The 13,938-nt window shown below is 42.0% G+C and overlaps 1 pseudogene; it reads left to right on the top strand.

The window, feature by feature from the left end:
- Nucleotides 1–12,506: 12,506 nt before the first annotated feature.
- On the top strand, nucleotides 12,507–13,719 carry LOC114005092 (apolipoprotein L2-like; annotated as a pseudogene).
- Nucleotides 13,720–13,938: the final 219 nt, after the last annotated feature.

Below are 13,938 nucleotides of genomic sequence, written 5' to 3'. Positions count from 1 at the left end.
TAAGAGGTTAACTCTTTATTCCAAGACAGAAACTAGGATAAAGACTGGCTGTACAGGGCCATAATTTTTTGTTATGTGAAGAGAATTAGTCTAAAATACAAACAGAATCAGGCATGAAGCATGGATAGATATTCCATAGAATTTGTATCACTGATCCCATTGTATCTGAGGCTCATCTGCATCCTTCCTCTTTTAGCAATTTTGTTACTTACACTGTCTTAGATTCTGAAGGGCACTGATTTTCCTTAAGCTACTCCATTGGTTTCCTCCCTGCCTCAAACAAAAGAAAGCCAATTAATCTAATAATATTTAAAAGGTCACTTCAGAGACCAAACCATGATGCAGCAATAACATAGCCAGATCCTCATGGAAAAGGTCCTTGGACCTCCGTGAGTGTACCACGCATGGTGTGTGTGTGCTTGCCTATGATTTGGGTTGGCCAAGACTGGGGTAGGTCGAGATTGTGACGTGAAGTTTGTATTGGGGGTTTCCATCACTGTTTGTTTGTCTCTCTCTTTAGTCTTATTATGTTTCTCAAATCATGGAAGAAATAAACTTTAAAAAATTAAAATAATTTCAATAGTTCAATAGATTTATTCACATACCAATTTATTTAAAATCATATACAATTACATGTGTAATTTGCATATACCTCTGAAAAGCCAATACCATTGTCTTATTTGAAAAAGGTAGAAGGAGGACTAGCAGATGGCTTAATGACTATGTCACTGGACTCCCACATGGCCTACCACAGTTTGAGTCGTAGATTCAAAGGCTTGAAACTCATATCGGGCATGTGCGTGTGAGTGCCCAAAATCCCAAGAGGAGGAGAGGTTGTGATGGGGTCATCCCCACAGGCGGCAATTTCTTACTTTCTGTCTTTTTGTCTCTCTCTGGTGAATGCATATGCTCTATAGCAAAAATAAAATAAAATAAAAATAAAATAAAATAAAAACAAATAGTAGGAGGAAGCTCAGTGAAATTGTTTTCCAAGGTCACATGTTCAGAGAATATTAAGTCTGTGATACGATTCTAAACCCGCCTTTCTCTTTCCAGTACAGTAGTACATAGTCCTTAAAGTTCACTGGAAGTCCAGAAAAAGAAAAAAAAAAAAGAGAGAGAAATATAGTGAAGACCAAAATAAAAAAAGTAAATGTGTGCACATAAATTTCAGCAAATAAAAGAAATAGTTTCATAAGTGAAGCATTTCAGCTATCTCCTAAAACATGACAGAACCATGTTTTCACTCATGAGATCAACATAAACACTCAAAATGAGAATGAATGCAACATGTGGTGAAAATACAGTATTCATGGAGCAGTGCAGTGGGAGGGAGACCAGAAAAATTACCTAGGAACCATTTTATTGGAGTTCTTGAAATTGTCTAAGGAATTTGGACTTAATTCCATTTTTACTGGGTGAGTAATGTAAGGTTCTGTAAAGAGAAGCATGTTCATCTCAAAGTATAAGCTGAATGAGAGATAGAAGTGAAGCCATGTGGTAACAAAATACTGTAATGATCCTCATTCTTCCAGAACTTTCATTTTTTCTGAATGGAAGAACATACTTATATACGGTAGCACTCCACTTCTGTACTCATTCTCTCAAAATTTTAGTTAGTTGATAATTTGAGTGGCAAGTCTCTTATTCTTGAATTATTTACCTTATTTTAAGACAGAGACTGAGGCCATATCTCTAGTGCCAACTACTGTCAGGTCCTCCTGGTTCATACTGATTTTCAGAGTGCACCTCAAGACCATTAAAATTCTAATGTGTATTGCATTTGTGTTGCAGTCTCCCTTACAGCTAAACAGAGATAAGTTCTTCCTATTCCTTTAAAGTGTTACTCGTGTTATGCCTTTCTCTTTATTTTTTACTTGTATTGCCTTAGATGATAGATAAGTTTTTCTTCCTATTCAAACAGTTTTGCGATGAGGTTTTTGCAAATTGCTATTGTTTTATTATGCTGATATTCTCAAGTGTTACTTATGTAAAATAATTACACATGTCCTTTTTTTCTCTTCTTTAGTACAATTGGAAAACCATGTAAAACACTTTTTGCCTAAATTCTAAGTGCTTAAAGTAATAAGACAATTTGAGAGGACAATAGTAAATGAGAAATTCTGATTTGCTTATCAAAATTTTTTCTCTAGTCTTCGAGCTGACAGTCTTTTTTTTTAAATTCCCAGACTATACATGCACCCATCAGAGAGGCAGAGGCAGAGAGAGGGAGAAAGCGCCCTACAGTGAGCTGTGCTCATGTTGCAATCCCTTTTCCTCTTCTCCATTCTGTCAGGATTTAGGGCATGTATAAGCAATCATGCCCAGTGTGTTTTTCAAGCATCCAGGGCCAGAGTTAGGCAGCTGGCCCTGTGGATTTAGTTTCCAGCATGACATGGTTCATTTTTATGCTTGTGGATTGTCACTTAAATTCCTGGGTTTTGTTACAATTCTTTTCATTATACGTGCTCATCAGCCCAAGTAGACAGTAAACTCCCTGAAGGTAGCTGGTATTTTACTGACTTAGACCCCTTTTTAGAGGTTTGTATTGGTCATGATTCTTTAATCTGTAGGATCTCCTAGTTAGGAGACCCAACTACCCTATCTTGTGTTATCAATGTCCTTCTATCCATAGGAGTTTCAGATAGGAGTAAAAAGCTGACTCTTAAAAGTTTCAGAATCTCTCTTCTCAAAAGTGTAATTTCCAAAGGAGAGACAACTAAGAATGATGGCAGTAGCACAGAGAAAAATTCTATGTCTTTTCTCGAGGTCCTCTAAAATTCCTTGCTCCCATCTTCTTCTGAATCTTATTTGTGCAACTATTTGTACTTAATGAGATACACAATATTATTTTTTTAAAAAAAGAATTATTAACTTTATTTATTTATTTATTTTAATTTGACCAGAGAAGGAAAGAGTCAGAGAGAGAGAAAGCAAGAAAGCAAGTAGCCAGGCCTGGGACTTGAACTGCAGTCAACCCTGTGGGAGTCCAGAGCTCTTAACCACCATGCCCACCTTTCAGCCCTCACAATATTCTTTTAAAATCCCCACTCTTTAAAAGTTAGTTAATATTTATTTCTGATATTTTAATCAAAATAATCATATCTAATTTTACCACTGCCTTTTGTCTATAACCAGATCTCAGAAATTTTCACATGGTAAGTGTTTCAGTATAAATTAAATGAATGATCTCAAAAGCATCGACACAAATTGAGTTTTCATTAAGGATTCCAGCCCTAGAATGGAAAGTCAAACAAGCACAGAATGTTAGTTCTGACTCATTTATAAACCACATCCTTACCTAGGGTCAGTCACTTCCTTAGATCACCTGTCTGGATATTTTAAATACGCAGATTGTATCATAGGCTCTTCTAGGTTGTTTTCAGGCCCAACACCAGACTCTAGTTCTATATTCACCTGCAGAATAGATACAAGGTTTGACATCAAGTTCAAAATTTGCTGTGTGACAAAATTTATTGAGTGATCATTTATCTCAACGTTCATCTCCATATGTGCAGGTTTCCATATACAACATGACAATTCATTATTTATAAGTTCTTTATACGGTGAGGGGAGAGCTGGGATTGAATCCAGGTCTTGCAGCTTCCAGTTCTGTGTACTTTCTATCACCCCGTGCTGCTGTTTCAGTCCCACTACCACATGTGGAAACATCTGTCCAACAGTCACCAAAACCGTCTTTCCAGATCACCTTCATCAGTCATTTAACATGGATTACATTTTTCTCAGAGAAGAAATCCTTTCCTGGGAGGCTTAAGGTGTCATTACTATCTTGGGCCACACGTGGCATTGTTTGAAATCTTGGTAAGAAGACGTTTCTTGCAATAAAACTGGCTTGGGGTGGACTGAATAGCTTTCTGTGAGTTGAAGGGCACCCTGCTCTTCTTATAGTGTGCACCTGGCACATCAAATGAGTTTTTCAGAACTCAGTCCACGTATGTTTGATCCTGGATGATAGAAATGGATGGCACAAGAACCTAAAACTGCTGTATCTCCCCTGGATTTTGTTACTTATTCATTCAGATGACTGGAAGTGACTTCATGTCCCTGCTCTTTGATTACCTCCAGAATAAGACTTGCCTTAGTTCGGTGGCTTTATCAGGTGTGATGTGGGCAGACCCAGATGTCATAGCAGTCTCAGAAGCTACCTTGCAGTAGCAAGTTATAGAGTTCTGTATAGCAAGAGCTTCAAGGATCTCCTTCTCCTACTTCAATCAGAACATCTCTGCGTTGACCTGCCATACACTGGATCTTCTCATAGGATTTACTCAGAGGCAATAATAAAAGCTTTTAAACAAGTCATTTCTTAAAGTTCTACAAGTGGGATCACTCTTTTCCCCTATCTTTCTCTTTTAATCTTAACCCTCAAAGAGAAAACTGGACAAATTGTACACATGCCCACCATGGCTTTATAAGAGTTTTGAACAAAACAATATTTTTCCTTCTTGAAAAACAGGTAGATACAAGCGTCACCAATTGCTGGCTGACCATCACCACTGTGATTGCTCATTATCAGCTTATGAACCTGAAATCAACATCTGCAAACCTAAACTCAACTTCTCTCTGACAAACCAGATTCTCCAGTCAGCTCAGGCTTGGCAAAAAAAACTTTCTAGTACTGATTTTCCCTTCATGGTAAGACAGCATTAAAATTTTAAAAGTAATAGTGGGCCAGCAGGTGGTGTGGAGATTAAGGCAGCTGGCTCTTACATGGCTGACTTCGTAGCTGAAAAATCACACTAGGCATGTGTGTGTATGTGTGCTCCCAAAAAATCTCCAGAGGAGAATGGAGGAGAAGGGATTGCAGTATGACATTCTGCACAATGAATTTGGAGTGGTTTTCTAAATCTTTCATTCATCCACACAATAAAATTTGCATGCAAGGTTACTCTTTCCAGAACGATGTTCCTGATACACAATCAGCAGGACTTCGGGAGAGGAACAGTCCTGGATTACATTTAAGGGTAGGTCTCCGGAATCTGTCTCACCCTATGTATCTACATAATTTATCCAAAAGTTTCTCTTGTCTCTCCAATCCAAATAATGTCCTCTGAAATATTAATTCTTTTGCTGTATCAGATTCTTACATTATTAGGATTTATTGTTTCTGGAGAGAGAGAGAGAGATTTTTGCTATAGGGCACATGCACTTGCTAGAGAGACAGAGAGAGACAGAGAGACAAAAAGTGAGAAATCAGCCCCTCAGGGCGGATGGCCATGTTGCAATCTCTTTTCCTTCATTCACCTCTTGGGATCTTGGGCATCCAAGCACACACACCTAGCATGAGTTTTAAGCCACTGGGTCTGGGAATCAAACCATAATCAACTATATGGGACTCTAGCAACATAACCATTCTGTAATCTGCTGGTCCCTATTATTCAGATTTTAATAGAAGTAGCCTGATTTGAATTTTCAGCTCTTACATTTGATAGAACACATGAACTTTTAATACATAAAACAGAGTTTGGGTTTTCTTATTTTTTTAAAGAAGTTTTTGCCTTAGGGCAGGCAAGCTCAACAGAAAGAGTGAGAGATGGAGATAAAAAGAGGGAGAGTGAGAAGTCCCTCTTGCCCCCTGGAGGAATGGCCATGCTACAATCGCTTCTCCTTCATTCTCCTCTTGGGATTTTGGGCATATACACACACACACCCGGTATGGATTTTCTTTTTTCTTTTTCTTTTTTTTTTTTTTGGAGAGGTTTTTTTCCCATAGGGTGTGTGTGCTCACCAGAAAGACAGAGAGACAAAAAGGAAGAAAACTCCCCCCAGGGGGCATGGCCATACCGCAATCCCTTCTCCTCCATTCTCCTCTCGCGATCTTGGGCATGCACACACACAAGCCTGGCATGAGTTTAAGTCACTGGGTCCGGGACTTGAACAGCGGTCAGCTACATGGGAGTTCAGCGACTTAGCCATGACGCTAACTGCTGGTCCCACACCTGGCATGATTTTCAAGACATAGGGTTCAGGACTTAAACTGTGGTTGGCCATGTAAGAATCCCAAGCGTCACCAATTGCTGGCTGACCATCACCACTGTGATTGCTCATTATCAGCTTATGAACCTGAAATCAACATCTGCAAACCTAAACTCAACTTCTCTCTGACAAACCAGATTCTCCAGTCAGCTCAGGCTTGGCAAAAAAAACTTTCTAGTACTGATTTTCCCTTCATGGTAAGACAGCATTAAAATTTTAAAAGTAATAGTGGGCCAGCAGGTGGTGTGGAGATTAAGGCAGCTGGCTCTTACATGGCTGACTTCGTAGCTGAAAAATCACACTAGGCATGTGTGTGTATGTGTGCTCCCAAAAAATCTCCAGAGGAGAATGGAGGAGAAGGGATTGCAGTATGACATTCTGCACAATGAATTTGGAGTGGTTTTCTAAATCTTTCATTCATCCACACAATAAAATTTGCATGCAAGGTTACTCTTTCCAGAACGATGTTCCTGATACACAATCAGCAGGACTTCGGGAGAGGAACAGTCCTGGATTACATTTAAGGGTAGGTCTCCGGAATCTGTCTCACCCTATGTATCTACATAATTTATCCAAAAGTTTCTCTTGTCTCTCCAATCCAAATAATGTCCTCTGAAATATTAATTCTTTTGCTGTATCAGATTCTTACATTATTAGGATTTATTGTTTCTGGAGAGAGAGAGAGAGATTTTTGCTATAGGGCACATGCACTTGCTAGAGAGACAGAGAGAGACAGAGAGACAAAAAGTGAGAAATCAGCCCCTCAGGGCGGATGGCCATGTTGCAATCTCTTTTCCTTCATTCACCTCTTGGGATCTTGGGCATCCAAGCACACACACCTAGCATGAGTTTTAAGCCACTGGGTCTGGGAATCAAACCATAATCAACTATATGGGACTCTAGCAACATAACCATTCTGTAATCTGCTGGTCCCTATTATTCAGATTTTAATAGAAGTAGCCTGATTTGAATTTTCAGCTCTTACATTTGATAGAACACATGAACTTTTAATACATAAAACAGAGTTTGGGTTTTCTTATTTTTTTAAAGAAGTTTTTGCCTTAGGGCAGGCAAGCTCAACAGAAAGAGTGAGAGATGGAGATAAAAAGAGGGAGAGTGAGAAGTCCCTCTTGCCCCCTGGAGGAATGGCCATGCTACAATCGCTTCTCCTTCATTCTCCTCTTGGGATTTTGGGCATATACACACACACACCCGGTATGGATTTTCTTTTTTCTTTTTCTTTTTTTTTTTTTTGGAGAGGTTTTTTTCCCATAGGGGGTGTGTGCTCACCAGAAAGCCAGAGAGACAAAAAGGAAGAAAACTCCCCCCAGGGGGCATGGCCATACCGCAATCCCTTCTCCTCCATTCTCCTCTCGCGATCTTGGGCATGCACACACACAAGCCTGGCATGAGTTTAAGTCACTGGGTCCGGGACTTGAACAGCGGTCAGCTACATGGGAGTTCAGCGACTTAGCCATGACGCTAACTGCTGGTCCCACACCTGGCATGATTTTCAAGACATAGGGTTCAGGACTTAAACTGTGGTTGGCCATGTAAGAATCCAGCACTGGGGAACCAGCAGTTAGCGTAATGGCTATGTCGCTGGACTCCCACGTAGTCGACCGCGGTTCGTGTCCCGGACCCGGTGGCTTAAAACTCACGCCGGGCGCGTGTGCGTGCGTGCCCAAGATCCCTAGAGGAGAATGGAGGAGAAGGGATTGCGGCGTGACCATCCCCCCTGGGGGGTGATTTCTCGCTTTCTGTCTCTATGTCTCTCTCTGTCTGTCTGGCGAGCGCACGCGCCCTACAGTGAAAATCTCTCCAAAAAAAAAAAAAAAAGAATCCAGCACTGTAACCACTATGTTATATGCTGACCTCTAAAATAGAGATTTTAATATCCGGAAAACTTCCTTCACTAGGATGCAGGGAAGACTAAATAAGAGGAGAAAAGGGTTAAAGAAAGAACTACCTAACATTATATAAAGTTAGAAGCCTTCAAGACACAACTCTAATATATGAGAGCAACTTTTTCACATTTTCATATTGCAACATCTATGACCCTATCTAAATCACAGACAAAAAATCAACACAGCACACGATTTAAGGGAGTTTTAGTATTTGTCCCACATTTCTGTAACATTGTCAAAATAACAGGTGTCTATTGGAGCATCTCTTTTATTCTGAAATTTCCACTTTTATTTATATATTTATCATTTTTATATTGACCTCTCTAACTATAATTTTCATCTTCTATTTTAGAGCTGCATCTTTATCTGCCCATCAAAACTGTTGTACTCAAATTAAATTCATTCCCTGTCCTTGCTTTTCTTTGTTATTTTTGTGACAAACTTCACATTTCATAAAACCTCTGAACCAGACTCCCTGGAATTATCAATGACTCCTGCATTGTTCAGGGTTTAGGGCAGGGAGACAGATGACACACCAAGCATTTTATTACTGCTGTTAGTCTATAACTGAAGGGCTGACAGGGACAGAGATAAGAGAGGGAGCCAGAGAGACACAACACACCCAACAGGACTCTGATGACACAATCCACCCCGAGTCTTGGCAGCCTGAATCATGGGTACATGTGTGTTCATGGGACTCAGGGAGGTCTCCAGATGCAAACTGGCTTAGCCTTGTGGATCATCGCATTTTACTACTACACCACCATCTGGCCCCCAAAGTCATTTTAAGAGAAAGACTAAATAGGAAATTAATTAAGCAGTGCTGGAGATCTGAAGAAGGAGAGAGAGAAAGGAAGAGGTCAGAATTAAGGGCTTCAGGATTAAGTTATTACCCCTAGGATCCAAAGAACAAAGAGAAAAAGTTGGGGGGGGTTATGATAGCCTGGAATTTAGAGCAGATTCTTCACAGAACTGGGGCTCCTACCACTGAGAAAGGAGGCACTATCTAGCTCCCTGAAAAGGTGCAACAGGAATGTAAAAAGAAGCTAGACTCTGGAATTGACTGTGTTCCAGGCCGACGTATTATTTCAAGGTCATTTCTAGAAAGAACAGAAGTCCAAGTAGGGAGGAGTAAGTACCTTGTGTTTATCTTCTTTATTTGAAAGAGAGAGATTTTTCCTAGAGGGCACGTGTGCTCACTAGAGAAATAGAGAAAGAGAGGAAGCAAGAAATCAGCCCCCTGGGGGGATGTCCACACTGCTCTCCCTTCTCCTCCATTTTCCTCTTGGAATTTTGGGCACGCATGTACACATGCCCAGTCTGAGTTTCGGTTTCCAGGTCTGGGACTTGAACCACAGTCAGCCATTTGGAGTCCACTGGTGCAACCATTATACAATCTGCTGGTCCTGACCTTCTGCTTATCTTCTGCACATTTCTGGTGGTCTTAGTAAAAGAAACATCTGAAAAGTCAGCTACCAAAAGTGTGTTTTCTGAAGTACATCAAAAAACATGAATAGAAGATGGATTTGGAACTCAAGAAGAGTAACTTCTACATTCAAAAGATTACCCATGTTTTTCTGATTCTGCCTTTGAATAAGAATGTCTCACCATGTCATTTCCTATTGCCACATCCCTGGTACAGATAGATGCCCATGTCTCTTGTCCTGACTGTCCAAGTAGACTACAAAATTGTCCACCTTACTTTTTCCTCCCTCTAATCCACCAACCACACTTACTCTCTAGTTGTGCTTCTAACAAGCAATCATGATCACGTTACCATCCACTTAAAAGCCTTCCCCAATCTCTTATGATTTCTTCATTGAACTGACACATTTGCCCTAGGGAACCTGAAGTAGTCTTTACTCCATGTCTATTCATAGATCTCTTCTGAAAAGGTTCATCACATCTGCACAAAATAATAATAATAACTTTCCCCACAAAATTGGTTGTGTTTTCTATTCTGACATTCAACCTTTACTGAGCATCTATGGTGTGTCAGATCTCAAAAAAGCAATCATATTTTCATGTGTGAGTCTATTGCTTTGAGTAATGTATAAATGCCTTATGATAGTTTTTTTTTCCCCTTTTTTTCCCCCTTTTTGTACTAGCAGTCATCTACACAGAGCCTGGTATGCGAGAGATGCTACAAGCTTTTCGTTAAATGAATAAATTAATAAATGAATGGCAAACATAGGTATGAATTTTTTTAAATTGAGCTATTTGTTTGCTTTTCCTGCTTGATTTTTGCTTGTCTACAGAATTTCCAGGAATTTTGGATCAATACCGCTTAAAGAGGTCCTGAGACCTATAGTGGCAATGTCTAGGTCTGGGAGCAAACAGTAAGGTAGAGGCAACGTGGTAGAAAGTTTGAACATGAGTTACACAAAAGCCAGTGAATTTGAGAAGAAAACTGGAGTTAATAGAAAGGGGGTGGTCCAATGGAGTAGCTCACCCTTGTTGCCCTTCTCCCCTCTTTCCTGAAACCTGAAATTAGTTCCTCCCTCCCTGTAACCCCTGCCTCCTCTCCATTTCCAGCTCCTCATTTTTAAACGCTGCTGTTTTGGAGAAACATAGTGCTGTTCCAGCTGCAGGCACTAAATCATTGCTGCACTTTGGACGTGTGCTGCGGAAGGGAGCCCTGTGATGAATGGGGCTGTCCGTATTTACATTGGGTGCGCAACAGCTGTGGGGAGCGTCCTGTGCGATGAGTATTCTGGGCAAACTTGGCACGTCCCCACCCCTCCACCATCTCCCCCACCTCTTCCTCACCCAGTGACAATGACTGATTGGCCACTTTTAAGGAGAACTGCCCCTTAGAACAAAAGAATCACAATGTCCCCTCTTATGGAAGTACATACACACATGCTCTCACAACACACACATTCTCACAATGCACGCACACACACACACACACACACACACACACACACACACATTCCTCACTCTCAAGCTGTCAGTTCCATATTCTTTTTGACAATGTTATATTTCCCTAGATAACCTTGCGAATAATATAACTGCTCAAGGGTAGGCAGGTGATACAGGAGGAGCAATCTCTGTTTTTTAAAAATATGTATGTATCTCTGTATGAGCTTACAGAGACACTGCATTGGTCATCCCCAAACTCGTTGCCCATGGCAAGTTGTGTCAAATACAGGTCAAACTAAAGCCCCATGTAACCAAGGCGTTTTGCCTGCAGGCAATCTAGATTTCTGACAGTGTTGATTTGAGCTCTAGTGCCCCCATAAAAGAAGAGTAGGGAATAAAGATAAGCTTATGTAGTTCTTTACAGTTCATGATGCATATACCATCCCCTTTCATTCTCCAAGGGTACACTTTCCAAGCCTGAAGAACAGGGAAGTGTCTGTGTTTGTGGGCGTGTGAAGAAAGAGAGAACAGAGAAGAGACTATTTTTTTTTTACTATCAGAAAGACTAAGTTGGGGAACCAGCAGTTAGTGTAATGGCTATGTCGCTGGACTCCCACGTAGTTGACCACGGTTCGTGTCCCGGACCCGGTGGCTTAAAACTCACGCCGGGCGCGTGTGCATGCGTACCAAAGATCCCGAGAGGAGAATGGAGGAGAAGGGATTGCGGCGTGACCATCCCCCCTGGGGGGTGATTTCTCGCTTTCTGTCTCTATGTCTCTCTCTGTCTGTCTGGCGAGCGCACGCGCCCTACAGTGAAAATCTCTAAAAAAAAAAAAAAAAAAAGAAAGAAAGACTAAGTTGGATTAATTTAATTAGCTACATGTATTTTTTAATAAGAAAGAGGGGTATTTTTGATAAGATATTGTAGCAATTCTTTGCCCTAGTCTCCCAGTTATCTAGGATTGTGGCTGAAGTACAAGAGGCACCAAAGTAACTTACTCAAAGTTAAATTCAACACTACAGGTTAAAGTACTGGCCTTTAGTTTTACATTTTATTTTTTATCCCCCTCCCACCACCACCTTTGGCATAATAAATCCAGTTTCTTACAGAAACTAATCGTAGTTTCGCTGAGATTTTGCAGTGACCAGGCCTTGAAACTGCAATCCCCAAATCAGATGTAGTTGAGGAAGATAAGAACCTTTACTCTGATGGCGAGGTCCGGTTGACCCAGCTACAGCTGAAAATAACCCTGATAGGATCAAGTCTCCTCAAGAGGATCCGTCAACAAAATGATGAACCATTGTGCTGTGTGAAATACCACATAACCTCCCTGCTTCCCCTGTTTCTTCTCCTTCGAAAACCTTTTCATTTCATGTCTTAGCTAGACCAGGACTTAGGAGTTCGTCTTTGGACAGTGGGTCTGCCAATGTCCACAGTTCAGTGACTTCCCGAATAAAGCTACATGTGCTTTTGACCAACACTTGTTTCTTAGGTACGACCTTTGAGCAAAGAGCAACTGAAGTTAGGTTCTTGCAAAGTTGATCTGGTAGCAGAATTACAGGTGACTGCTATTGCACCAGGCCTAATTAGGTTACTTGCTGTGAGGGCCCAGCCAGGCACAATGGCACCCTACCACTGTGCCATTGTGGCTGGGAGGGAGCTGAAATATTTTAGATGTCAAACTTAACATCTGATCTTTAGGTCCTTAAATCTGTCTATTTTTAATTTCATTATTTCCTATGTGGACCCAGCTGAGAGATATTACCATTGTATCATTTATCTTATTTAGGTCTGGGAATTTTTATAAATGGGATGAGGCAGGTGCACTACAGGAAGCTCTGAAAGAGCTTATAGCCATGGCTATAGAGGACAAAGATGTGTCCTAGGAAGACCTGCAGGACAGGGAGAGTTTCCTGAGTGAGTTTCCTCAGGTGGAAGCAGACCTTGAGCAGCACATAAAAAAACCTCTGTGCCCTTGCAGATAAGGTTGACAAGGTGCACAGTGACTGCACCATCTCCAGCTTGGTGGCCAACTCCACTAGCACTGTCTCTGGCAACCTGACTATCCTTGACCTGGCTTTGGCACCTGTGACTGTAGTCACCAGTCTGGCGCTCTCAGAAACCGGGATGGGGCTGGGCATGGCTGCAGCTGCAACCGGTGTTTCTACCAGCATTGTGGAGCCCGTGATCAGGGCATCATCAAACGCAGAAGCCAGCTGCCTGATGGAAACCCACTGTGATGTGGAGCAGGTGGTCACAGCCATGAGGAAGAGCACACTCAAAGTCCTCTCTTTAACCAAGAATTGCAAAGAAGTCCCGAGAGGCATGGAGAAGCACATCAATGCCATCAGTCTAGCCAAAGCCAACCCCCACTTGGTGGCCAACGCCAATGCCTTTATGGACACTGGGAGAATCTCAACCCGGAGTGGTAGGCAGGTTCAGAAAGCCTTAGGAAGCACTGCTCTGGCGATGACCAAGGGAGCCCAGATCACACGTGTGGCCACCACGGGGGTCTTCCTCCTGATGGATGTGGTCAACCTCATGAAAGAGTCCATACGCCTGCATGAGGGGGCAAAGACTGAGTCAGTGGAGGGACTGAGGCAGCAGGCTCAGGAGCTGGAGAGGAAGTTGGAGGTACTCACCTGTATCCATGACCTTCTGCAGATCGACCAGATAAACACTGACCTGAACCTGGAGACCAGCCACACCCAGAAGAAGGAGAAATTGCGGCAGCAGCTGGAGCACCAGAACAAGGATCTCAAGTTTAAGCTGCAGGAGATGGAGGGCACTGTCAAGTCCAAGTACAAGGCCTCCATCACTGCCCTGGACCCCACTCCCCACTGCCCTCCAGGCCTTGGGCTTCCCCTGCTGCGCCCCCCTCTAGTCTCCCTACCTTCCCAGAATCTAATACCAAAGAATCAGGGCCTGAACCCCAGGACCCGGAAGGAGTGACCTGCACGGTCTTTGGTCCTCTTTGCCAAAAACACAAGATGGTGAGGCAAGAAAGGCAGGCCGCTGGGATGGACGAGTTTTTTGAAAATCTCTTTTTCTTCAGACTACAGGAGTTTTGTTAGCCCTGCTCCCCTGAGTGTCAACACCTTCCCCACCTCTGCCACCAGCTCGTCCCTCCTCCCCCTTCTTTGCTGTTGGCGGTCATACACGGTGACCTCA

Source organism: Tupaia chinensis, unplaced genomic scaffold (assembly GCF_000334495.1).
Source record: "Tupaia chinensis unplaced genomic scaffold, TupChi_1.0 Scaffold142001_1, whole genome shotgun sequence".
NCBI classification, from domain to species: Eukaryota; Metazoa; Chordata; class Mammalia; order Scandentia; family Tupaiidae; genus Tupaia; species Tupaia belangeri.
Note: the sequence above shows the minus strand (reverse complement) of the source record. Positions and strands in the feature narration are given on the sequence as shown.